We start from the raw sequence: 23888 nt of genomic DNA, 5'->3' as shown, positions 1-23888 counted from the left end.
AAAAGTTCCCTAGCCGCTAAGCTAACAGCTGCCTCATGCTCAGGTGTGTGTGTGGGGGGGCAAAATGGCTAGGAACCGTGATTGTTTTACTTTAAAAGTAAATTAGTTCTATGAATCCAACATGCTTTAGTTAAGTTGGAGTATGTGTGTTCTTAGTGTTCCTAGTGCTTACGATTTTGGTCTGGTTATAGCTTCTTTACTCTTCTTAATTATTTGTAATGAGGGTTAAAGTAGCATGTTATGGATACCTTAGACATTATTAAACATGGACATAGCTTCTGTGTTGAAAAAAAAATGATACCATGGTGTAAGTTCCCAAAAAAATAAACTTAAAATAAAATAAAACAATCGAGCTAAAGGCCACCAGAAAGGCTGTCTGACTCGACCTCTTTAAAGTGTGTCATGGTCATGCCATGTTTCAAAAAGGCTCATCTGTGGTGTGAAACTGCACGCACATTGGCCAACAAGCTTTCGCTCACAAGTCATAGCCAACCAATGTGGTTTCAACCATATCTGCCCTTCCTCCGAACATTTTTTTTGCGTTTTTTGCAACCAAGATAATGATGGAGGAAACGCTCAACTACAGGCTTTAAAAGATGACTTCAAAAACCGGTGAATGGCATCACAGTAGCTACTTCCATCTTTTATACTGTCTGTGGATGGTACCAGCAGCCCATTTGTGCTGCACTAGTAGCACAGATGTTCCTGGATGGCACGTCCATGCGTGCTGCCAAAAAAGTGTTTGCTGTTACTTCCTGAACCGTCTCAGGAGTGTTGAGGTGATACCAGGAGATGACTGTTGCACAAGGACATCTAGACAGTCCCCTAGAAGGGCATCAATCTAGCAGCAGGACTGGTATCCGCTCCTACAGAATGACCTCCAACAGTCACTTTTGGTTTTATGATCAAACTAACTGAAACAGACTGGATGAGGGCCAGATGGCCTTTAATGGGACCTCTGGTCACAGCTCAGCACCATGCAGCTTGCCTGGCATTGCTACCAGAAAGGCTGGTTTGTCACTAGTGCTGTTTTTGTCACGAGCAAGTTCACACTGAGCACATGACAGACATTAAGGACACTGGAGATGCAGTGGGGAAGGTTATGCTACGTACAACACTATAAATTACTCATGTAGCATGAGTAGTTTGGGAGTGGGTCAGTGATGATCTGGAGAGGTGTATCCATAGAGGGTCACAAAGACCTCCACCCATTAGCCAATAGTACATTGACTGAAGTCCTCAGACCCACTGTCAGACCTTACACTGGTGTGGAAGGCCCTGGATTCCAGCTGGTCCAGAATGATGCTAACTTCAAGTGGTCATGGTGTGGTGTGACACTGAATCAGCGCATGCAACGTTACCAAATTGTGCCACACACTGTCCTGGAGTTCACTGGGAGGAGATCCTCTAATTCCCAGATTCACCGTCTCATCAGGAGCATGCCGAGACATTGTTGGGAAGCACGTGGAGACCATGCAGACTCATGAGTCACATTATTGCAAAAGCTGGATCAGCTTTCAGTTTTTAGCTTTGACTTTTGACGTGATTTCGCAGGGTTGGCGATTTTAATTTAACAGCTGACCGCTTGTTACACTGTTAAAATTTTCAACTTGAATATTTTGTTCATCAAGTTCAGATGTGCGATTTATGTGTTCTCCTAATTTTATTTGAGAGTGGCATCATTTTTCTGCCAGGGAGCTTCCTGCTTGGCTAATTCATAGAGTCCTAATAGTATTTTGAACCTTTTATCTCTGCCTGTCTTTGGACAGCAATGTAAATATGTGCCTTTTTTACCCTGCCAGATGGAGAGGGAATAGATTTATATTCAGCAGCCTTTTGTTAAGTCACTCTTGGATTGCTGAGCTTACAAAAATGCTTACACACAGACACACAAGCCTATACTTTAACACACAGACATCACTCAAGTAAAATCTGCACTCTCATGCAGGGCTGCACTCTAAAGTCAATGACATTAACCGCTGCAGCGAGAAGCAGAAAGGAAGATGGTGTGTTCCTCCTGCCCTTGGCATGTGCTTAGTGTTTAAATGCAGCAGTGTGTATGCACATTCACCTGTGTGTTCGTGCCTGTCTGTGCGTGTGTGTGGGTGGTATTTTGTGTCGCTAAAGTACTTGTGACTCACAGAGGCCATCACAGTGACAGGGTAACTCCAGTAATGGTGCACTTTATAGTCATATTGGCAGATTTCCTCCTTGTATGGGAATGTCAGGGATGCAGTCACAGTGCCTTATTTTCCTAAAACCATTGCGTGCATCTTTACCACAAACTGCACCTTAGTTGAATCACCAGTTTATCAGGATGCACGCAGTCGATGCTTCTTGTCATTTTATTGTCATTTTGGGTGATTTGTGTCTGTTTAAGGGAGTTTGCTGCAATAAGTGGTCAACACACAGCCCTGACGAGCCGCCCGTAATTTCAGAGTCCTTGGAAAGAAAACAGGGAAACTTGCAGTCATTAGTGCTGTGACAAATACCTGCGTTTTCAGTTAATGCCCGCTCTTCGTAAACCCTGTCATTTTAGCTCATTTCACCTCATCATGCCCTGTCTTGTCACGCATCATTTGGCTTCCTGTCGCTTACAATCATCTTGTCTGACATCTTGTCTGATCTGATTGAAAGTTTGCTCCATCTTGTGGTTTCTTGAGAGCCAAGAGGGCTGTGTGGAGGAGAGTAGCGGTGCGCTCATTTACATATAAATGACGACAGCGTCTGAGATTCTGTCCCCCTGCTTATTTGTCATTTTAAGGCGATTTAGTGTCCGTGAGGTTTGCCAGTGTGTGTTTCTGCTCAGGATAAATGTTTCCTTGTGTTGTTGTGTGTGCATGTGTCAGCTGAGCATCAGTTTGCATCAGTGCGAGGACAATCGGCTCTGGATCATTTGCCTCATGCTTTTGTCTGACTGTGATTTCATGTCTTCCACCGGACTATCTGATGGCTTTTTCAGGAGGATAAAATCTATTTACTCATCCTGGAATGCAAAGAAGGCATGTGATTGTTTTGTCTAGAGCCCCAAAACATCAGATAGCTGTGAAGAAAATGAAATGGAAAGAAATTCTAGAGGGCCTACTTACTAATGTTGGCTTCGATGACAGGTGATATTTTGTTTTACTAAAAAGGGAAACTAAAGAATTTCCTGTCAGAGACTTTCTTTGAAATCCTGGAAGGGTTCTCACATATCATCTCTGAGTGGTGTTGTAACTGGAATCCTTGCTGACTTTGCCAACTATTTTCTTTATAAAGTAAAAATAGACCAGACAGAATCATAAGGCCCAGTTACAACACATCACATTTGCACAAATATTGAAGTTAGATTTGTCCTGAGGCTTTAAATGCGAAAGCAATTTCAAAAAAAAAAAAAAGTGCTGAAATACTTGTGGGAAATTCAGCCAATGACATGTTTTATTGTTATAGGCTGTGGAATATAACAGAACCATGCGTGATAAAACAAGCGTAAAGGTTTGCATTTCTTATCAAAAAATGCACACGGCACTCAAGGAATCCTGAATAGAAATCTGAAGGTGATTTCTGTGTTTGTCCCTCCTCTGCTGACAATGAGCCAGTCACCAGTCCAACCAGGAAATACGGTCCTCACCCCTCGTTTCTAATTCACTTTCAAGGAACCAGACATGCCTGTAATTTCTTTTTTTTAAGTGCTCTTGTGTAACAGTTCTCCACACTTTTGGCTGCTTATTCACCTATCTTCAGTCCAGTCCTTGTAGCCGACCATTTTCAGAGGAATGCTTTTTGTGTGTGTGTCTTTAAGCCACTTAAAACTGACCTAAGGAATCAATTACAAAGGCACCTGACTAGGGCGATGAACCAGTGTTGTGTCTACACGTAACAACAAATTGGCAAAGAACCAGTTTTTAGTTGTATCTGTAGACACTGTGTTACTAACAAAAAAACCTGGCTTATCTGAGTGTGGTGTGCACTGTGTGAGGAAACTAAAAAGTGGAGAACAAAAGAAGAAGAGGCAGGCCTGAAACTCTAGCCCAAGCAGATGAATTGTATTTGAAAGGCATGTCCCTAAGAAAGATCCAGCAAAGAACTAACACAGAGCCTGATGGCTGCATCAGGCAGATCTGCTGTTCACTGAAGCCTCATCAGAAATGGTCTCAGTGGAAGGGTGAAGAAGCCATTCTTAAATCTGAAGTATACAAGAATTTGACTGAAAATCTGTGGCAACACGCCCGAGGGAGTCATGAAATAAAATTTGCCATCAGTATGTATGGAGGAGGTGAGGAGAGTGGTACACTTTGAAATCACAGTGGAGGCTCTGTCATGGTTTGGGGCTGCGTTTCAGACAGTAGTGTTGGAGATCTTTGCAAAATTGATAGAATTGTAAATGCAGAAAAGTACTGTCAGATTTTGAGCCACCATACAACAACATCTGGAAAGCATCTGATTTTGAACCTGTTTCTTTTGTTGTTATAATATCTATACAATTTACTGATCACTTCATTTGTTTACATACCTGCAAAGACTGTCCAAATGTGAGCACTGTTTTCCAATTTCACTACCTTTCCACAACCATTTGAAAGCAATATAAACACTTTTGATGTTACACATAGTTGAATGACAGCAATAACTAAAACGCATGCTGTTTTGAGGCTTGCGTCTAGAGAGCAAAGAGGTCGCTAGAATATCCAGGGAAAAGCTTTTAGCGAACATACTTGCGTGATTCAAATGAGATGAATCACATCTAGGTCGACTCTTCATGTCAGCCTGTGTACATATTTGGGTTATTGCCCAAGTCTGCTTGGCAGATATTCTAACCTAAAAGGGAATAAACGGAGATAATCTGCTTTTCAAATAATCACAAAAACTAATGATCATTGATTGTGGCTGCTTAGAGTACAAGAAACATCTCGTAATGACTGCAGTATCTGTTAAATTAAAAATGAATTAACAAATTAAATTATCTGCTCATGCACTTAAATAGCAATGGTCAAAGTGATAAAGCCTCTCTCTATCAAATCAAGAGCTCTTAATGATGTAAACTCGCATAATGAGATACCAGCATGATCAACAATCACTGCAAATTATGTTAAAAATATAACAAGAATCAGGAGATATCTCCTTAAAGATTACCTGTCCTTTCCGGTGTGTCAGCAGGTCCGTTGGCTTTGGTCGCACAACTGCACAAAAGTATCGATCTTATCTGTAAATACTGCTGGTCACCCTTTTTCTTTTTTCTTTTTAATTTAAGGGCATTTCCGACTCTGCCTCCCACTTTCTCCCTTTTTCTCTCTTTGGCTCTCTCTGACTATTTTCTGTCCATAATTACAGAGCTCATGAAAGCGTTTAGAGTCTCATGAATATTTAAATCTTGGAGGGGAAGTGTCAGGGGAGACCCATGTGTGGCTGGTCTGCCCTAATTATGGAGATGGGCCTACACACAGACACGCACACGCACGCACACACACACAAAGACAAAAGCCAGAAAATGATTAAAAGCTCCCAATTTGAAAAAAGTTAATATAGGCTTAAAGAAAGCCTGCATTATACATTTAAACAAAGGTAATTCAGAAAAATGGATGTATGTGTACACACACACACGCACAGACACACACAGCAGGGAGATGATAATGGCACAGCTGGTTGTAGCTTTGAGCTGGCTCTTTTTGCTCACTGTGTTGTTTAACAGTAAGCTAATGATGGGCATGGGCATTGAAGAGCACTAAATGCAACTCTGTCTTTGTGTATATTTGTAGCCAGCAGTCTGGGGACTGGGATGTTTTCTGTGCCGTGTCAAGTCAAGACAAGGATGAACAGAAATGTGACTCACTGAGTGTGTGATGGACACTACTGAGTCAGGGGGAAGAAGGAGGAGGCAGTCACGTTTTTTGAGTGGAAAGCTTGAGGAGAATTGAAGAATGCAGTGACAGACCTATACAGCAACACATGAAAAAGGATGAAGGTGGAAAGTTAATAGGTGGTGTTAGGGGGAAGGATATAGAGAGAGAGAGAGGAAATGAGGGGCTGGGTGGTGGATTGAGATATGCAAAAGGAAGTAAAGAGGGAGAAAGGAGGAAGGTGAACAGTGCGAGAAGGAGCTGAATAAGAAGGCTGTGAAGGTGACAGGAAGACAGGTTTGCATTTAAAAAAAAAAAAAAAAAAAAAAAGAGGCTTGTATTGTGAGTCATTACAGAGTGGCAGAATGGTGAGGGATGGAGGTGACTGGTGAGAAGAGAGGTGTAAGGAAATGTGGGAGAAATATGAGAGACTTAAATGGCACACAGGGAGGATGGGAGAACTGGAAATACACTGGAGTGTGTCACTGCCGATGGTGATGTATGTGTAAGGGTGAGAAGTGAGGGTGGTGAATTTAAGCACAAGTACAGCTTTGGTTTCAGTTCTGAAGTATAAGTATGCAGGCAGATATGTACAGAACTGCATTCATTTAGGAAGCTCAGATACTGCCAGAGAATTGAGATCAAGAGTTAAAAATGGTCTCTTAGGTCTCAGTTACACAGACCTACAGACTAATCGGCAACCATCTACAACCAGTATTGAGGGCAAAATGAGTATTCACTGACTCTTTGCAAGTGGTTGCCATAGGTTGCTGGCAGTCTCTACAAATTCGATTGCTAAAGCCCCATTCACTTAGCCCTAGGTACTGGTCGGTGACACCTGGTATCCACCGGTCATTAGAGAATGTGTGTGTTCCACAACCAGTTGGTGAGTGGTTGCTGCTAGTATGAAATTGGTCACCTCTGTAAGCGTCTACGACTGCTTTGGTTGCTCGCAGGTTGCTACGGTTACCAGTAGTTTGCATTCAAGATGCTGACTTGTAGAGCATGGCAATATGACAAAAATATTTATCACAATAAATGAAAATTTGCGATAACGACATAACTGACGATATAATTGACACTAGACAAAATTCTTTACAACTCCACAACTTTATTAGTGCAAAAAAAGTATTTTCACTTAAACAAGCAGCTGTTTTTTTATGTGCATTAAAGTTATATAAAAATGTAACAGAACAGTGCAAATGCAAATTCCTTCCTGACAGTTTAACCAAAAGGCATTTCCAGTGGAAATTGGCCGACATATCCTCAGCATAACCATGTATAATATCCACAAAACTTAAAAAGAGGTTATACACACACAATACGGAAATATTATGTTGAAGCACAGTACGTATCACTCCACGAGGCTCCTGCCTACGATAGCCGTAATGCTCCGACAATCCATCAAGCGGTGCTGCTTCGTAGCTTAGCAAAGTCGTACTGAAACATTTGACAGATTTTCGAGCGCCGTGTACAACATAAAATCGTTTCGAGGTCAGTAAACACAACCAGAATTCAAACATAAGGCACACGGGATTATAAGGGGCACTGTCGATTTTCAGAAAAATCAAAGGATTGATTTTAAGTGTGCTGTATTTTCCAAAAAACATGGTAATAACGACGGCCTGCTAGCATGCGCTACCAAAAATAGTGCTTTGTTGTGTATCTGACGGACGAAAGCCAAACCAGTTCCACACCACTGAAGTTGTAGCATTTTTACAAACCAATTCTGGTTCATCAGTTTCATTCAACAATTGGCTTTCGCCCTTCTCATTCTCCTCCATGCTTTTTCAGCCATGTGCGTATGAAAACAAAGGCACTGCACATGCGCGTTTCACCCATATTCTATCACGATATTTCATTTTCTTATCGTTGCCCAACATTATACCGGTATTACCGTGAATGGTATGATATGGCCTGTGTTCTGCCTTTAATAACTTAAATTGGATATTATAGTTGTAAACTGCCCTAGAGCTCCCTCTAGTGGCTGCTTTGTAATATGGTTTCGGTTACTTTGGGAAAGGAAAAAATGAGAACGTGAAGAAGAAATAAAAGATGGCGGAAAGTGATACCGTAATGTTATCGTTCTAAGCTGATACGGACCTTAAAATGTTGTTGCCTTGGACAAGATATATGGGCAGAAATCTGTGCCATCAGAAACTGAATTTGAATAAGTTAAATTTGAATTTGAATTGCTCAGATTGAATCTGAATTGTAACTTGAATAAATGCTTTTGAAAACTGAATTTGAATTAGTCTAATTTGAAATTGAATTTATGGTTTGAAAATGATTATCACTAAATTGAAATTGAATTTTATATTTTGAAAATGAATTGATTTGCTTTGAAACTGCATTTTATCCTTTAAAAATTCAGCTCTCGAATAATTTCAGTTTCACTTCTCACATTCAATTTCAGTTCCAAAATTCAGTATTTTGGAACTTACATCCGGTTCCGGTTCAAGCGCAGATTAATAGAACTACGTTTTACTAGCGGACCGAAAGTGTTACCGACGGGAATCTACAGCGTCTTGAGCTGAATTAAGACTTCAGAAGTCATTCGTCATGTCGAATGACCAGCGGATGAACTCTCAGGTTAGTAATAAATGTATTACATGTATAAGAACAAGCGTCATGTTAACAAATGATAGCCGTACGGTAACTTTTATGCTTATTGTAGCTGCTAGCTAAAAACGCTAATTTAGCGTAGTTTGCCCTGAATTCAGCTTTGACAACAAATATGATCGACTGTTTCTAGTAGAATTCCAAAGTTGTCATCTTGGACCCTCTCAGAGTACCCCCTCTGTATGCTTGCAGAGACCCCTACAGTAGGGAAACATGTAAAACGGTGTCCAAACCTTTGTATTTTAGCTTTATTTATGTCTTACACAGCATCCCAACTCTTTAGCTAACTTAATAACTTTAGCTAAAGTGAATAGTTAGTCTAATTCATTAGTGCAGCATTACTGGATCACCTCTGTTTGAAGTGATATAATATGATATACAACTATCACTGTGTTTATCTACCATAATAATTCTACTTAATTAGATTTTTTTTTTTTTATTAAACATACTGCTCCATTAATATGTTTGACAGGCTGAAGTTGTCGGGTCACCTCCTAAATCGACCATCTTTTACAGGTGTTTTGTGCCAGAAATGGATTGTCCACTGAAGACTGAAGATACTGAATCTCTACGCCTTGCCATCTATCCCTCTTGTGCCTTCATCTAGACAAGAGACAAACTTAACCACTCTCATATGCTCTGTACCTACATCACCTTCCCTGACAGTCGTAGCTTGGCTCATCTGAGGGTGAAATTATAAGAATGTGTTATTTTGCAAAGTGCTCTCTAGGGTTCCTAAATAAAATATGGCATTGAGGTCTTTTGAATTAATCCCTTCTTCTGAAACATAAGAACCTCTCCTGGTTTTAATGGCACTTTGGATTTCCTTACTTTCTGTTCCACTCCCAACCCCAAATAGATGCTGACAAGCTGCCACAGTAACATGGAAGAGGGAAAGAAGTTGGAAAGGACTACTACAAATAAACCTAATGCCTAACAATGTAAAATAAGAACAATAATAAAGATAAGATGAAGTAACAAGTTTTTAGTTTTTTGTTTATTCCAAATGATCATCCAGATGTCTGTGACATGTGATGACAAACACCATAATGGAAGGCCTTAGTCATCACATGCTTAAACTCATATATTTTTGCATATGCTGAACAGGCAGTCAGACATGCTGTAACTGTGGGGTAGAAAACAGCATAAACACCATACAGCAGGGGTCTCAAACTCCAGTCCTCGAGGGCATGGAAAAGTTGCATGACACTGGCCCTTGAGGACTGGAGTTTGAGACCCCTTCATATGGAATATGACAGGTGTGGTTGAACTGCATGAAGACTCTGAAGCTTCTCTTCTCTTCTGGCAGGACAGGAATGTGGCCTTGTCCTGTGAGCCACTGTAAGGATGTACTTAGAGTAGAACTGGACTGTCACCGGCCTCAGGCTCTTCACCCTTTTCAAAGACAAAGCAGTCATTTAGATAAAATATTAGATATTGTTTACCTGTAAATGCACAAAGTAAATTTAGAAATGTAATTATTGTTAAGAGTGAACAAGCACTGATAGTGTAATCTACAGCTGTGGCCAAACGTTTAGAGAATGAGAAGTGTTGTTTGCTTATTTACAAAGTTTGCTGTTTCAGTGATAGTTGTATATCATATTATATCACTTCAAACAGAGGTGATCCAGTAATGCTGCACTAATGAATTAGACTAACTATTCACTTTAGCTAAAGTTATTAAGTTAGCTAAAGAGTTGGGATGCTGTGTAAGACATAAATAAAGCTAAAATACAAAGGTTTGGACACCGTTTTACATGTTTCCCTACTGTAGGGGTCTCTGCAAGCATACAGAGGGGGTACTCTGAGAGGGTCCAAGATGACAACTTTGGAATTCAGGGCAAACTACGCTAAATTAGCGTTTTTAGCTAGCAGCTACAATAAGATAAGATAAGATAAGATAAGATAACCTTTATTAGTCCCACACGTGGGAAATTTGTTTTGTCACAGCAGGAAGTGGACAGTGCAAAAGTTATGAGGCAAAAATTAGAATACAATAAGAATAAATACAGTACACAACTGTACAGAATAGAATAAAATAAAATACTATATACAGTAGAATAAAATAAATATACAATAAGATAAAAATAGAATACAAATACAAATACTATATACAACTGAGTAAAAATACAACAATAAGCATAAAAGTTACCGTACGGCTATCATTTGTTAACATGACACTTGTTCTTATACATGTAGTACATTTATTACCAACCTGAGAGTTCATCCGCTGGTCATTCGACATGACGAATGACTTCTGAAGTCTTAATTCAGCTCAAGACGCTGTAGATTCCCGTCGGTAACACTTTCAGTCCGCTAGTAAAACGTAGTTCTATTAATCTGTGCTTGAACCGGAACCGGATGTAAGTTCCAAAAAACTGAATTTTGGAACTGAAATTGAATTGTAGAACTGAAACTGAATGGTGAGAAGTGAAACTGAAATTATTCGAGAGCTGAATTTTTAAAGGATAAAATGCAGTTTCAAAGCAAATCAATTCATTTTCAAAATATAAAATTCAATTTCAATTTAGTGATGATCATTTTCAAACCATAAATTCAATTTCAAATTAGACTAATTCAAATTCGGTTTTCAAAAGCATTTATTCAAGTTAAAATTCAGATTCAATCTGAGCAATTCAAATTCAAATTTAACTTATTCAAATTCAGTTTCTGATGGCACAGATTTCTGCCCATAAAGATATGTCTGTAAGTATGAGTGTCGATAAAATAATTATTATCTTTTGTTTTGTGTAAAAATGGTACGATAATTTGTACATTTGAAAATTTTATCTTGTTAGCTTGCAGTAAGAGTGTAACAAGCTAGTTTACAATGTTAGTTAGCTAATACAGTATTTTGTACTTTCAGTTTTACATGGTCAAAGAGAAGGCAATGGTCAGAGGCCATTCTTCAATAAATCAGCGCAAAAAGGAAAATAAGTCTGGTTATTGGAGCATCGTTATCTCGCTGTCTAGCTGGTGAAACCAAGAGACTCAGGGCGAGGACAGCATAGCCCAGCCGTACTGACTTGTCTACTAATACTTGCAAACTACTTGCCAAACGGTAGTGAAACTAGAAATGGAGAACAACTGCCTTCAAAATAAAAGTTGCACCTTTTGAAATGTGTTGGTTTCACAAGTAATGCATGACTTTCACTTCTCTATTCCCAGTTTACCATGGCACCATGGCATTTGGTGAGTGTCTGATTCACCCAGCAATAGCCAGGAATCTCCAGCAACCACTTACCAACCAGTCAGGGAATACACATTTTTCCCTAGCGACCAGATGTTGCTAGGGGCTCACTAGGCATAAATCTAGTCTACAGTGACATCAGCCCGCTAGCCTCAGCTACTCTATAAGTGTTACATAACCTCCCAGATGGTCGACAGATTAAAAGACGCACTGAGATTAGGCGATAGCAGATCTCCAGTTCAGCTTTGGTGCTCCAGATTCTCTTGACTCTGCTGAGGAGAGATATCCAAAACATATTCTCTCATAAAGTGTATGTCACTTCTAAATTACCTACACCCATTCAGTCGGGTTGAGATCTGTGACTATGAAAAAAAACTGCATACGATCCTGATTATTTTTCATTAAACTATTCAGTCAGCCCTTCTCCAGTATATGATAACATCAGAGCCAAGACCCATTAGTATACTTAATATGGTTATGTATCTTGCTCTTGCAAGCTAGACTCTCCTCCCAAATTTAGCGTAATTATAAATGCCTTCTATATGACCTTTTTATAGTTCATCATGCTTTAAATTATGTTTTGTTTTTTCTTTTTACAGTATTAGAGTTTGGCATTTTAAAGCTTTCGGTACCTCCAGTGATTTTTATTAAAGAATGCGCTTTAGCAATGCAGACCTTCCCTTCCACCACTAATCCATCCTGAGGATAAAAATGAAATAAGAACAACAAAGTGAATAGATTTTAATCAGCCGAGACTTAGTGAAAAAGAAGCTTAGAGCATAATCGCATTCATTTATATGAAATAGTGTTCACAGCAGGAAAAGTTAAAAAGATATGTAAGAATGCTGTGGTAGTTATACCCCATCGTGACATTACAGTCTCATTTAGGTAGTCACGTGATGAGGTGTGAAAGAGTGGACAGTGAGTTTTGCTGATTTGTGCAGATGGGATGCGGAGTACGGCTCCAGAATGAGCTCAGTGGAAGGTTTCATGGAGGTGGACTGAAATGACACCTGACAGCAGGGATTTGACAATGCGATTGGTGTGGGGCATGGCAAAACCTGATTGGTTGACCTGAAAAGTGTATGTGTCCTCTGTCAGGCAGCTGAGTTGGTAATAGGAGACTGAAGACTGGGGGGAAAAAAATCTAGACCCTTTCCTATGGCAACATCTGGGATGAAAGCCGAGCAAATTTTCTTGACAACTTACTAAAGTTCTCTTTCCTTTCTCATCACTGTTAAACATCTGCGACAGACCGGGAGGATTTGACGTCCAGTCTTTTGAGCTCTGTGGTGACGACGGGAGATTGGGGCTCTTCTCACCGCCACCATGTGCGAGCTTTCATCAGGCCACTTCACAGCCCTCTGAGCGGAAACCGGACCACCGCCGGCGCATACTGTGAAGGCACGCTGCCGCCGTACAGACAGTGACGCACACGCGGGTATGATTATGAACACAGGCAGACACGCACAGACACAAACACACGTGTCAGCACCACTTATAACAGACCACAGTTTGATGAGGTATGTCACCAGTCTGAGAGGAGTGGAGCCCACTATGCATATGTGTGTGTGTGAGTGAGAGAGCGTTGGTTAGCAGTTAGTAATCACTTTATCACATAATTGCAATCACCGATCATCATCCCACTACAGACAGTCACTGCATTAGACGGGTTTGTGATGTCTTTCAGCATCTGTTTCACTCCCAGTAGAAGGCAGAAAACAACTGTGGAAACAATATCTTTCAGTGTGGTCCGCAGTCCCTAGCAGAGCCTTTATAAGTGTTCTAGTGGTTTGTGAGATTCCTGTTTTAATTTGGTGCTTTTAAATTTGAAGGAAGGTTTGTTCCCCTGGTTTCCATTTTTAAACCTGAGTTGGTGGACATATGTGAACCCAGAGAGGGGAAAAGTATTGGTTACATTTGTCAAACAGTACATGTCATTTCAAATACATGCCACTCATTTCTCCCTTCTCAACAGTTTCAGCCATTAGTACGGTTCAGAAAAAAGGGAAACTGGTGGATTGTCTCTAAAGCTGTCACCAGAACCAATACTTAACCTTGCTGGGTACAATGTATCATTTAATATCAACATAGATACTATTTTGGTGTTAGTGTTGTCAGAAAAAAATGATACCTGGATACTAATTGACACAAAAAATTACATTCAGATCAAACGCAACAGTGTCGATACCAGCGAGGCTATCTCTGCTGCCTCCTGCTGATGCACTCCTGCACACAGGCACACAGCCCCTCCCCTCACTAGCAGCTGAACACATGAACAGCAGCACTTTAAATGTGCCAAAGCATTTTAAAGACTGAACCCCCGGTTTTTATGAAGAATTCTGAGAGGTCAATAAAGCTCCTATTTCAAACACAGTGAAGTATTTAACAGTTAATATAAATGATAACCTGGCCAGCACCCACCTTAACTACTAGTAGTTATTCACATTAAGGTAATGGATTGCGGCTATGGCTAATAATGTCTGTAATGTTAATGGACAGTGTTAATTTAATAGGATAACACAGGTACTTGTGTTGCGTTTCTCTTAAAGTCCTCAACTGAACCAGAGGAAATCCTTCCTGCTAGACAGAAACGGTAGTAGTCTACTTTAACAGCTATATGCTCAGCAATGACAATATGGTACCAAAACACCACATGGAGAGGATTAGTTCCTCTCCATTAGTTCCTCTTTAGCTAAATAGATTTGCCGAAAACCAGTTTGTTCATAATTTTCTCAATAAATGCCTTCTAGTATCAAATGCATTTAAGTATTGAGTATTTTCTTGGGTAAGGGTGAAGAAAAACCTGCATGGCACTATTTAAATATAAAACATGTGATCATCGCTCTTTTGTACCTGTGTGCTGTTCTTAACTTAGGTCAGTAAATTTGTAAGGTATGGAAGAGATGTACGTTTTTGTTTTTTATTGAAACGGCCCAAAGAACATTTGATAAAAGCATTTCTAAAAGAAAGTTGGGAAACTGTTTCTGTAAAAACGGAATGCAATGGTTTGTAAATCATTTAAAATCTGTATTTATTGAAAATGTCTTTACATTTATTATGTATCATTATTATTATTATTTAAAATATTGAATATTGAGCCAGACAAAACATTTTAAATTTGATACCAATGACACACCGGTGCACTGTTAAAGGCATCAGATATGATAGTATGGGTGTGAATTCTTTCACATGTGTGTGGGTACCATGTACAGGTGTCGGGTTAACTTACATTCAGAGAATATCTCTTATAAGGAAGGTCTGGACTCTTTTGGCAAGACAGTGTTTAACCACAGTCTGCATGTGTTGCAACAGAAAGGCTCTGTAGTAACAGTCCCAGCACTAAACCGGCATGCCTGCAGTCTAAACCGTTTGCCCACATTTGGCAATAAAAGCATTTGGCCTGGCCTATAAAACAAAAAGTAGAACAAAGGAGACCCTGAAATACAAAGCAGATGAAATCCTGTATCAATGAAGAGAAAGAGAACATTTTACTTTTAAAACATTTGGTCTCCTTAGTCCCAGGCGCCTACCAGTCCCTTTGGAGGTTTTAGAATCTGTTGAAGAGATTATATATCTCCCCTGGCCTGGGAATACCTGTGGATCCCCCCACGGAATTGGAAAATGTTGCCGGGGAGAGGAACATATAAACTGCTCAGTCTACTGCCACTGCCACCCAACTTTGATAAGCAGAAGATAAGAGATGGGTGCATGGATATGAATTCATGCCTTTAAGAAAGGAGACCCTTTTTATACCCTCACATGTGCACCCAGCTTCCTCTACGAGTAGAATCTAATTCTCTGGGAAACATTTATTATGTATATATTGGGATTTTTTTTAATGTTTTGCAAAACCATGATACAAGATAACGGTGGCTCAGCTTCACACAGAGCAGATATGGACCAAAAGTATCGACTGGAGTTTTGTCTGTTTGCACTTCTGTGATTTGTAAGATCTAAAATGGGTTTTTTAACCATTTCCCTCAGAATAGGTGCCTGCTGTGACTAAATTGAGAGCTGTCTGAATGAATCGAAACATTAATGTTGCATTACCGAAAACCACATTGCTGAGCCGAGAGACACTAAAATGCTCCACAACTTTAGAGTTGGGTGATAATTCCCCGGGGGTCCATCACTAACAGCAATCCGTTTCACGCGAAATGTAATCAGTGCATAAACAATGATAATGGTTGAACATTGTACATGGTACATTGCTCGCTGGCGGCCAAACTGTGTAATTACGACAGTGTTTCTAAATGACCTCAAATATGTCATTTTTGCCTGAAAAAATTCATGGTAATTAAGTGTAGCGTTTACATAGACCTGTTATTTTCATATATTTAGGTTAAAACAACCAATATGACGAATAAATGGACCTCAATTTAGCTTTTGAAATATGTTTTTCACACACACAAATTTAAACAGTATAAAAGAAAGATTTTCATTTTGGTTGATCAGGACCAGTTGATGGCTGCATGAGTCATATTTTACACATTTGCCTAACAACCAAAAGATCCCCAGTTCAATGCTTGGAGGAGACTCAGAACCCTTTGGGATTGCATCAGAAAGAGCATAAAAAAAGCCAGCTCCAACATATAAAGCTACCCGCTGTGGCGAGCCCTTGTGAATAGGGGAGCAGCTGAAAGTAGCATTCATAACCAGCTGGCAGAGTGTTACATCCTCAGTCTTAGTTCTTATCTGTTCTTATAGACCTGCGATCTCTTTCCCTGCTATCTTCTGATTTGTTTAAGGGAAAAGAACGTACAGTTTCCTTGTCCAGTGTCCTTGCTATAAAAACGGTACCTGATAGGTTCTTCCTTCATGTGTTGTTAGCTGTCAGGTTCATCCGGAGCCTTGTGTTGTCTTTATTTTAAAGTTTGTAGAGTCACTGTTGTTTCTATTTTTTTCCTCTTTGTTCACCTTGTTGCTCAAGGGAAAAACATCAGCGTGGTATTTTCACTCATCTTTTTATATTTATTTCTTTTTTTATAAAAGCATTCAAGCACACACTAGACTCCATTTCATAACGAGTGTACTGCAGCTCTTGGAGAACACTCAGGACAGAAACAGTATGTCATCCTGTCAGCACTTTGTGTTTTACTGCTGACATTATTCTGGGTAAAACAAAGTTTGTGTGTTCAGAGGGTACAGAGAGCAAAAAAGGTTAAGAAAAGCAAAGTAAAAAGACTGAGGACTCTGTGAAGCCAATAAATGTGCAGTAAGAATGGACAAATGGAGGGCAGATGCAAGGCATGAAGCAGGTACAGAGATATTGAGACAGACGGCCATTCAGCGATACAGACAGTTGTGAACCAGCTGTTTGTCAGCTGTTCCTCATCATCTTTTCCACGATACAACAGGTGGTTGTATTCGGCCGACAGATGCCGGCAATTTGTGGCGGCGGGATGCAGTAAGTGCCAGTTCATTTTTGGTTTTCTGGCTGATTTGTCTGCATCTGTGACGCATCAGAGCAATTAATTAATCAAGCATTTACTTTGAACCCATTTTAGGCAAAAGGAAATTAACTGCAAGTTTGTGCCCGTGTCTCAAGATTTGCTTCTTTGTTTTTTGAGCAAGCAAACGGAATATTTGGGGGTTTTGTTCTGTTGGTTGGCGAAGGAATGCAACCTTGAAAACCTATCCTGGTTTCTAGACAAAATTGTTGCTTTATGATTAAGAAAATAGTTCATTTTATTAAGACATGAAACATAATCCTTGCGTGCAGTCTTGTGGGGGTTGAGAGGTTTGAGGATGTTTGTGCACACCTTCCATAATCCAGTCGGTCCTTTGTGTGGTTAAAGGATTAGTAGCTATTTGAAATGTTTGGGTATCCCATGCTTGAGATGGGGAAATCTTCCAATATGTTTTCACTACCTTTTTAAAGAGACTTTTTTTTTTCCCCCCATTACAGTCGTGACATAAAAGAAAAATTCTGGTGTAATGCATCTCTTGTATACAGAAGAGTGGCCCTAGGGAAATATTTGGCCCTGTCGAGGCTGAAGGAGAGGATGGATAAATGACAGGGAGCTGGAGCGTTGAGGAAGGCAGAGGAGATATGGAAACGATGGAGCAGTTGATAGGGAGTTCGTTATTCTGTTCCTATATTTGGCTCTCTATATTATCCTCTCTTATTCTTACAGTGGAGACATCCTCTGTGTAGGCCTACAGCCTACTGAAATCTGTCGCCGGCGTGCTTGTATCTGTGCGCGTGCCTCCTCAGTACTTCTGTAGTTGTCATGGCAACATTACATCTTCTGGCATATGGTGGTGGTGGGGGGGTTAAGTGGGTTTGATGTAAAAGGAGCCAAGGTGTTTTGTTTTCAGAAGGATATATTCATCAGTTTGACCTTTCACCTCACCAGATCAGCAGTGTGAATGTTTGAGGTGCCTTCATTTAGAATTCTTTATTTTTTGGTCTCATCTCGTTGCAGTGAGCCCCGCCTTCATTTGACTTGCCAGCACAAAACTAAACAGTCACTTGGAGCTTGTAGTGTTTGAATGTTTGCTGACACACTAATCCTCCACTGCCGCTCAGCGTTTTCTCTCTTTCTTTCTCGTTCCTGCCCATGGAGTGAGAGGAGAGAGTCGATGCACACTGTCACCTGATCGTTTTTCATTTTTAAATTTTATTTAATTTATTAAATTTTCTCCCAGTGTTCTCAAAGTATGGTGCTCAGGCCATTGGCAGCAATTGGTAACGTTTTAACCAGCCTGTGAAAGCTTTCCTGTGCTATTCATTCATTCGCAGTTTGTGTCATATTATGATATAGCAGCCTAGGAAGAGACAAAGAGAACGGCATGAGTAATGTTTAAAAAGAATATACACCACAATTACCAATACTGATACAGACTGTCGAGAACTTGTCAGCGCTCATCTTCCTTTAGCAGCCACAACCTTGAAACACAAACATTGGGGGTCTTGTATAGATCTTGTATAGAAACTAGACTGAGTGTGCAAAACGCAGGACACACATTGTTTCAAAACATGTATTCATTGCTATAAGGAAATAGTAGTAGAAAGGTTATGTATCAATACAACTTTTTCCAAAACCCAACGATAAAGAACGATAAAGAAAATCAGACAAAATGTTTTGCTATCACTAAAAATATTGACTTCATGTTGACTGATTAATGAGTTAATTTTTTAGCACTTGAGTTGCACGTAGAAGAGCACAACTACTACTGTCCTTAACACAGAATGGAAATATTTGACATCCTTCCAACAGAGCACATAGTGCTGATTGGTTTTGCAACAGTTTCCATTTTGCACGTTAATTGGAAATGGAAAAGGAATTAAAACAGTTTACCCAGACAGCCCTATTGCACTGATGAGCAGCTAGATAAATCAGAATTTGTATAACCAGCGAGCGAGTTATGAACATGTGTGATAACCACGTTTTAAAAGACTTGTCTAATACTTTGATTTGCTCATGAGATTGTCATTTGTCTCAATAGAATAATGGTTACATAGTTCTTATAATTATGGTGCCTTATACAAACCATTTTTTAAAAACTCAGTGGAATAGTTGAAAAAATTGATGGACTGCATAAATCTTTATTAATTTAGTAAGCCTTTGGGAAACACTGAGAATTAAAAGTTCCCAAACATTTGTGGTTTGGGTTTTTCCTGGTAGAATCAAGTATAATTTGAGCGTAATATCACTACCTTGGTTTCAATGCAATGGTAAAAATAGGAGCAGAGAAAACTGAATGAGCTGTAGAGTGATGAAGATTATTAGAGAGGTCAAAAACTGAGATGGACAGAGAGTGACACCTGCAGAGAGATGCTAATCCCAGAGTAAAGTGGATTACCGTAGCAGCCTCGTGCTCCCTCCCACTCTGTCTAGAGGAAATGGAGCTGCCGTAAGATGCTAAATTGCTGTGGGCTGATAAACTGCTGTCTGTGCTGCTGTGTTCACCAGAATGCTGCTCGATAGCACTCAACACTAAAACTCTTCTTTAATCGTTCTGACGTCGCCCACGTGTCGATATAGTATCCGAGTGTGTGGCTGCTGCATCTCGAGTCTGTACCGCGCACGAGTTCACAGACACATTTATTAAAGTACCTTAGCAGAGAGTTATTGAACAACCTGTGTTCATTCAGATTTAATGTTTCCCATCTATACTGAAAACTGAGTCATGACAATACTGAATTCAACCCTTTAAAGCCTGAGCTGTGAAATAATTGCCAGAAAATTAACTTTTTTTTTGAAAATGGAGTGCCTATTGAACCTTTATTGAAACCTTCTACATCGTGATGATGTAGAAGTCTCGAAAACATACACTAATAGCAGTATTGAGGTTTGATTAGCTTGCACCCATGCACATCAGCACAGATAGCATAGAGTACCCGTTTGCGTTAATAATGCACCATGAAACACGGGAAGACATGGAAGGAGAAGATGACTGACAAACATGAAAGCAAACTACACATAATTTTGTGTATAGGAAAACTCAACAGGCTATAATGAATCCTTTTAAAATATGAACAGTTTTTTAAAATCTTTTTGATCCCTGCAGTATTTTATAAATTTGTAATTTATTATATGAATTAAAAACATATTGTACATCTTGCTAGTACTGCCTTGGACCAGGTTGTTCAGAGATGCTCTTCTGCATACTTTAGTTTATTTGAGTTTTGTTTCCTTGTTATCAGCTCAAAGCAGTCTGGCCATTTTCCTCTGACCTCTGATATTAACAACGCGTTTTCATTCAGAGAAGTGCTGCTCATGGGATTTTTTTTTTCCTCCACACCATTCTCTGTAAACCCTAGATATGGTGTGTGGGAAAATCCCAGTAGATCAGCAGTTTCTGAAACACTCAGACCAACTCGTCAGGCATCAACAACCATGACGTGTTCAAAGTCACTCAGATGACCTTTCTTAATTTTTAAGCTCAACAAGTCATCTTGACCTGCACGTCTAAATGTGTTGAATTGCTACCATTATATTTGTATTAACGAACAGGTGTGACTAACAAAGTGGCCGGTGAGCATATATTGCGGTGATGTGCAATAGTTGGCAGTCTTTAGTTGCTCCTGTGACCTTGAATCCTACAGTTGCATGTAAATATGTAGAAACATTGAGCAACAAAGGTGAAAACAACACGCACACCAAACTTGGGAGGAGGAAAAAAAAAGACCTGTCTGTGGATGCTAACACTCCGGTTGTCGCAGAGTATGACAAGAACAGAGTGCGTGTCACCTGTTGTGACAGGGCTAATATCGCATTTTGTAAATGGGTCCCTTTGCTGAGTGTGACATGTGGTAAATGGAAAATATGGAACTCTGGGTTTGATGGAAGCGTTAATGGTGCTCTGACAGATTATATGACCTACACAGGCTTTGAATGCAGAACACAAAGATGAAAGAAAAGGCACTTAGGAAAACTCAACATGCTGTAGTCTGTGTATATAAATATATTATTTATACTTGCTCAGAGCTGTCCTGATAACTTTTGGTTTATTGATGACTGTCAACCTTAACATTTGTGCGTTTGACAGACATTTCACCCTGGTCCCGGCCTCGTCAGTTCCACGTTGAATACAGAGTCGATGTTAGTCGACGTTAGGGCTGCCACAAACGATTATTTTGATAGTCGACTAGTCACCGATTATTTTTGCGATTAGTCGACTAATCAGATCATGCATCCATCGGACGTAAAACGTACAGCTTATTGCACCAGCATGCATCTGCTCTTATATAACTATCATTAGCTTACAGCTTGAAGTGTTTAAGGTATGTGCTAACTAAAAATAAAGACAAGATGATAGTTTATTAAATTTTAATGAAATTTGCAGATTGTTTCGGTGAAGTTTAATAAGCACCTTGCTATCTAAAATATAACAGGACACCGGAGTATATTCTCGAGTATCTCACACTTCTGATAATCAGCTGTCTGCTTGACGTTTATTCAGCTGTGTAAAAACTATAACTTTAGTCTCAGCCAAACCGATTTACTCAGGAACAAATAAAATACTAAAAAAAGCCAAACAATAATTTTTTTAAGTTATCTAAGTGACTTATATATCTTAACCTGAGTAGCGAAAGACGGCGGTGGGTTTGAAAACGATTTGCCGGGAGTCCGGTGTTCTCACGGGCTCTAGCTATCGAGCTAGTGGGTAACAGACGTCTCCGAAAACGTCAGAGCGCTTTTGAAAATATGTGGTGTCTTGATAAGCTGAGCAGATATTTGAGGTTTACACAGCTACATTCTCGCCTGAAAATATGTTAAATGTTTATTTTGTGACCCAGAAAGAATAATAAGAGTAATATTAAACTAACTAGCTGCCGCCATTGTTGGAAACTGAGCTGCGCTATGAATTCTGGGACAGAGCTACTTCTTCTTCGGGGTTTAACGGCAGCTGGCATCCTTGTACATGCAGTGCTGCCATCTTCTGTTTCAGTCCGTTATTACACTCTTAAATCCTACTACTTATTCCTGCGTCTTTTGTGATCTTACAAAGCTTCAAACGACGCGTCGACTATTAAATCAGTCGTCGACGATTTTGATAGTCGACTAATCGTGGCAGCCTTAATGTACGCTAAACACAGAGTATGTGCACTGTGACCTGGATTTCGTTTTACTAAAAGTCAGCATGTGGGAACCTGTGAAGTCATCAGCCTCCATTTGAATACTTTTGCCACGTTTTATTTTACAGGAATGTTTTTCCATAACTTAGTGAAAAACTGCTTTGAAAGTTAGAGACTTAAGTATTTCCACAGTTTGACGTGATGTTAAAGTTCAGTAACGTAGTGAAGGAGATGCACTAAAGCCTGTGTGCCATTGGATTAGCCGTGTGTGTGTGTGGTATCAGTGTCTCCACTGATTACATCTGTCTCACCTTTTTTATCTGATTGTCTGTCTGCATGTGTATCCGGTTTTCTTGTCATGACTCAGAATTCGAAACAGCAGTTAATTCAATGGAGAATAAAATGACTAGTGTAGGTTTTTTATGGATTTCCCACTGACCTCACACGCTGGTGGCACACACGGGTTCCAAGCATGCACCTGAATATCTGAGGTGCAGACACGAAGACAAGCGTGGGATTGCAAACATCCCGTTGTAGCATCTCCAGCGCTGTCAAACCTTAATGTGATAAGAAAGATAAATCTATTCCAAATATGACATGTTCATATGGCTGCAACACTCTGGAGATGACAAGCAGTCTAGAACTGTAGTAGTCTTAAAAAAACATGCTTATCTTTGAGACACAGCAGTGTGATAAGCAGTTTGATGTTGTGGACACAACTCTGTTGTTTTAAACAAGGTGCTGCGTCCAGTAATATAGCTTTGATGTTGTTGACGTTGTAGCCTGAGCACACGCTGAATGTCCAAAGCCGTCTTAGGTGACACTTAATGACTTCTTGCTGCAAAGGACTTGGTTTTCATAAGACATTTAATTGACTGGCAATACTGAAGTGTACTGAGGGCCTGCGGTCACATAGGAGTATGATTTTTCTAGCTCTCTGTGGACAGGAGACAGCCACCAATCAGACACGGATCTGTGCATGTATATGCATAAGTTAATGATTTAGGGTCTCTGTGGGATATAGAGACGGCACGTGGCAATGAGGGGTCAGCGGTGACAGACGCAGGCCAGCAGCTGTTAAAGGAAGGGAAGGAGGGGAGGAATAAAAGCGAGTATAAAAGGAGGAGTGGCAAGAGGAAGTGCTAGAGTGATGAATGGCTGGGCAGAGCTAGAGGGTAAAAAGGGTTGTGATGAAGGGTTTGGAGAGCAAAACGACAATGAGAAAAAGGCCAGTGGGTGGAGAGAGGGAGAGACGGTATCAACGGAAAAGATCTGAAATATATTTTTCAGTCTTAGTTCAAAGACATTAAGAAGGCAATTATAGAGCTGAAATGAGACCGTTCAGTTGTGCTGCATATGTTTGCAAACGCTCGTGTAATGGAAACAAGTGTTCACACATGTGATTGCCTGTGATGGTCTTAAGCCACCTATTATCCCAGTATCAACCTCGGGGGATGAAGCTAAAATCTGTAGTTCTCCAAAAAAACGGTTAAGGCAGCTCCAGGTGAAAATGGCCGGCTCTTCAGCAAATGTGGGGAGGGGGATTTTATAACTTACCCTTTTAAAATGTATCATCCCTTAAATTTACACCTTAATAAGGATGTGGCTGCTTTAAATGAAAAGTGGGTGGAGACACGATAGTTATAGACGTTAGCCGTCGACTCCTGACTGTGGTGATGGTGCCTCTTGGTGCATTTTAATGCAGTTAATTAACATAATACGGCTTACTGTG

The 23888-nt window shown here is 40.0% G+C and overlaps 1 protein-coding gene across 7 annotated transcripts in view; it reads left to right on the top strand.

Moving 5' to 3' along the window:
* Positions 1–23888, top strand: part of LOC146553815 (SPRY domain-containing SOCS box protein 4-like) — an 87419-nt gene that overhangs the window by 5051 nt on the left and 58480 nt on the right. For 4 of the 7 annotated variants that reach the window (XM_085255132.1, XM_085255129.1, XM_085255128.1 and 1 more), the window contains exon 2: positions 12880–13066. The exons of the other annotated variants lie outside the window; for them this stretch is intronic. The gene's annotated coding sequence lies outside the window, so the exon portion shown is untranslated. The remainder of the gene's footprint in view (positions 1–12879; positions 13067–23888) is intronic. 7 annotated transcript variants of the gene reach the window in all.

The sequence above is a fragment of the Mchenga conophoros genome, linkage group LG18 (genome assembly GCF_057382185.1).
Source record: "Mchenga conophoros isolate Kocher_MC1m ecotype Shallow Benthic linkage group LG18, M_conophoros_male_GT1.1, whole genome shotgun sequence".
Classification (NCBI taxonomy): Eukaryota; Metazoa; Chordata; class Actinopteri; order Cichliformes; family Cichlidae; genus Mchenga; species Mchenga conophoros.
This window is presented reverse-complemented; position numbering and strand designations above follow the sequence as displayed.